At 39.4% G+C, this 3,997-nt stretch overlaps 1 pseudogene; it reads left to right on the top strand.

Moving 5' to 3' along the window:
* The first annotated feature begins 1,020 nt into the window (after nucleotides 1–1,020).
* LOC149203973 (sialyltransferase-like protein 1 pseudogene) lies at nucleotides 1,021–2,568 on the top strand (annotated as a pseudogene).
* The last annotated feature ends 1,429 nt before the right edge of the window (nucleotides 2,569–3,997 follow it).

The following is a 3,997-nucleotide window of genomic DNA, read 5'->3' as shown; positions in this document are numbered from 1 at the left end:
AATTGTGTTGAGAAACTTATCCCTGTTGTCATTATTTTTCATTCCTTTACCAAAGTTATATTGTTGTGAAAATATTTGAGAAATTCTCATTGTTACAGTCATCTATGTAAAGGATTGAAGAACTTTGTGCAAATGTATGCCTTCCATGTGTTTGACAAAATTCCCTTTAAAGGCTCTAGTAGGCCTAATAGTTAAATTTAAAAGGGAACAATATAATATCCCAAAATCCCTTGAAATTTAACATAAGGGGAAATTCTAGCTTAATGGGATTAGCATTGAAACATGGAGCTTATCAAGCAATCATCACTTTTCCTTATGTTAGACTCCGTCTTGTCAGTTCGCTACAGTCAAATTCACCAAGGTTCATTTCTCGTCACTGGCAGTAGGAAAGGTTCAGATAGTTTTTATTTTTATTGTCAATAGTGTGAAATTGTTTCTTCTTCAAAACAATGTTTTGAAGAAGAAATCATCAAATATGTTTGTGTAATAAATAGGTAAATGTTCCAAAGCTCTACAGTCTTCAATGGCAGCAGCTTCAGTAGCTCCAATCCCTGCAGAAACAGCCAAAGAAATCATCAGATGTGTCAAAATGTTTCAAAGTTTCCAATTCTTCAAATGACAGCCTTGTTTCAGCTTCAAAGGCAACTCTGTCACCACATTATCTTCACCAGTTTCAGCAAACAGATAGCTCAATTTTCCATGGAGCTCAACTGTGAATCAACACCCACTGACAGTTTTAAATTAGTATTAAAATTATTGTCGCAGGTATTCAATGCACCTCGTTAATTGTCAATGGACTTGTATTTTTCCGTAGGTATGTTCCTCACCAAGCAGATAGGCTGGAGAAAACAAATGAAATCGGAAAACAAAACAAATGTAATTGGAAGTGGAGCATCCAGCAAGGTTTATCGCGCTGACATACCCAACAATGAAACAGTGGCAGTGAAGCTCTATTGTTATATGTCCAACAGGCAGTCTAATGTGTTGGTCTATGAATACATGCTTAATGGGATCCTTGCTTCCCAGTACCTCCTCTTCTCTGGTATTCAAGGATACGATGCCAATAAAAACAATACGAAGACTCTCTATGACTTCCAGAAACAAGTCAAACAATGCGTGAAAAGGAATGGTCTGGGGCTTACGGCAACTATAGTGGACCACTGTAAAATTATTCTTGCATACCCTGAAAGCACAAACAACACCTGGTATAATGAACAATTCAAATTTTATGAACCACTGAAGTACCCATTTGATGTTTGTGAGACCATATTGCTCTAGGAACAGTATCGCAACATGACCACAGTCTTGACAAGGGAGTACCTGGATGCTCGGCCTGAGGGTTGGATGGATTATGCAGCAAAGCGAATTGCAACATTGGGCATGGACAAATGCTACAATCAAACTCTTTGTGAAGAGTACCTAAGCTTGGTTTTACCATCCAAACCACCATTTCATCCACGTCAATATGAGACATGTGCAGTTGTAGGAAACTCAGGAGATTTACTGAAAAATGAGTTTGGTCGAGAAATAGATGACCATGATGCAGTTATTCGAGACAATGAAGCTCCAGTGAATGAGAAATATGCCAAGTACGTAGGCATGAAGAGAAACTTTCGTCTTCTGGTAAGGGGAGTAGCAAGAAACATGATCACAGTTGCCAATGGATCTGCGGATGAGGTGCTGATTATTAAGAGTGTGATCCATAGAGACTTCAATGCTATGATCAAGGAGCTTCCTAATCCGGTTTATCTTTTCCAAGGTGTGGTCCTTCGAAAAGGTGCAAAAGGAACTGGAATGAAATCTATAGAATTAGCACTTTCCATGTGTGATACAGTTGATATATATGGCTTCACTGTAGATCCAGGTTACACAGAATGGACACGCTATTTCTCGAGCCCACGCAAAGGGCATAATCCATTGCAGGGACGAGCCTATTATCAGCTTCTTGAATGTTTTGGGGTCATTAGAATCCATTCACCAATGCGAGAACAGAGAAAACAAGATTGGTCCACTGTTCCGAGCCGAGCAATGATAAATGGGGCTCATACTGCTGTAATGAGGTTAAAAGGTTTCCAAAATAAGCACCCATGGAGTGTTGGACCATTTAGTGCTTGTAAGTTTTGGGCAACAACATCTTCTGAGAATGGTCCTATTTCAGGTTCAATAGACATGAGTCCTGTGCGCAGGGGCTCTAACTACAGCAAATGGGAGTTATTAAAGTTAGTTGATTTGCGGAAGGAAGCACGTGAACACTACAAAAATATGAAAGGTGTCACGATGTACAAATTAGATAGCAACAAACTGGATGATCTTGTTTGCGTGAGAAGCATCCTAAGTCCCCTGTGGATCTCTGCATTAGACGCCCTGCAAACTCTGCGTTTGGATTCGTTGTGGTTGTGGGTTTATATGCGTTTCATGAGATGTGTGAATGTGTCGACCATTGCATATGGTGGAGCAACGTCTTTCATATACAATCATGGTGTGGCCGCTGCAATTCACTGCTATGTGGACTTGCCAAGGAGCATCACTTATGTACGTGTCAGCGCCTGGCAACGTTCAGCAAATTAGTAGATCCGATTTGAAATTGTTTCAATATGATCTTGAGAACGCCGTGTCAGAGGATTCAGCAGAAGAAATAGGATTCGATCTCCTATTAAGGGCTTCAGTTAATAATCCAAATGGATCTGCGCTCCAGTGTTTATCTCTTAATTGGCCACCAGAGGAATTCAAGGGAAACGATGCTCTGTTTTTAGGAAAAATGGATAACTCTTCCTATTCTCGCAATAATAGTTGAAACAACTCATTATTTTTCATCGACCTGTAGGGGAAAGGTTTTTGGTCTATTTATTGTATGTAAAAATGGTTTTGTTTCAAATGGTAACGTGGCTTGATTTGCTATGCGCTTGTCAAAAGGTGACCTCCACATTTCAATGATATTTTGGTCTAACATCAAAAGGAAATGGAAAGTATAACGTGGCAGTCTAGGTCAAAGACAAAATTTGAAAGAAGACATCGATCATGAGCAGAAAAATAGGAACAGATTGCTTATCCTAGCCTTCAGTTATGATTTGGAGGGTTCACACTACAGCTTCCGCATTTGTATTGGTCACAGAAAATGTAGCACTGTTCTTTAGGAACCGATGAGTGGCTTTTTACTTCATAATGTCAGTTGAAACAGTTCCATCCTTTCATGGATCGGTTTTCTCCTGAGCTTTTTATTGTATTAAAAAACATTTGTAGGTTAGTGAGAGAGAGTTCTGAGAGGTGTGCGTGGAGGAGAACAGAGAGCTTCTATTGTACAGTTTTGACAGAGATTTAATAAAAAATGCAGCTCTGACCCCTGAGATTCCTGTGGTATGAAATTTAACATTTGTGTCATCCTTTGTTTCATATGTAGCCTGTTATGTGTTCATTTCATTTCATGATCGTTTCCAATTGAACAAATGAAGTGTTAAGGTAGAATTCATAATTTGTATGCTCTGCCTTTAAGTTTGTTCATATTTAATGTTTTCTTCTGTTTGACAAGGATTCATCTTCTATGCCCTTGTCAACTCCTCAGCAGTCTTGCCGTTCCATATTATCTCAATTTAATTGTTAAATTTCTTGCCTACCTTGCCTCAGGAGATAATCTGTGTTTTTTAATTATATTTCTCTGTTCAAGCTGTTTCTTTGCCCCATGCAGCCCAGAAAGCCCCATCATCCATTAAAACCCCTTTTCCTATCAATTTACTAGCCTAAAATCAGTATTCCTTATCGGTCATCTCAGCCCCTTTTAGAAGACTTTTTTGCCGAGATAGACCAGGAGAGAGCCCTCTCCTGTCCTCGTAGGGCTAGCTACGAGGCTGAGCTTGGTTTGATGTTGCCTCGAGTTTTGCCTTCCTCAGCGTGAGGCAAATTCGAGCGCTAACACCTTAATTAGTACACTAGTATGTAGGTTAGTTCCTTGACAATAATATTTTAAGGGAGAAAAGAGTAATGCAAAACAACAAACCCTTCT

The sequence above is a fragment of the Pinus tabuliformis genome, chromosome 2_1, assembly GCF_031772625.1.
Source record: "Pinus tabuliformis cultivar Carrire ecotype Pingquan chromosome 2_1, CPIR1, whole genome shotgun sequence".
Classification (NCBI taxonomy): domain Eukaryota; kingdom Viridiplantae; phylum Streptophyta; class Pinopsida; order Pinales; family Pinaceae; genus Pinus; species Pinus tabuliformis.
The sequence above is the reverse complement of the archived record's forward strand: the minus strand, read 5'-3'. Positions and strand labels throughout refer to the sequence as shown.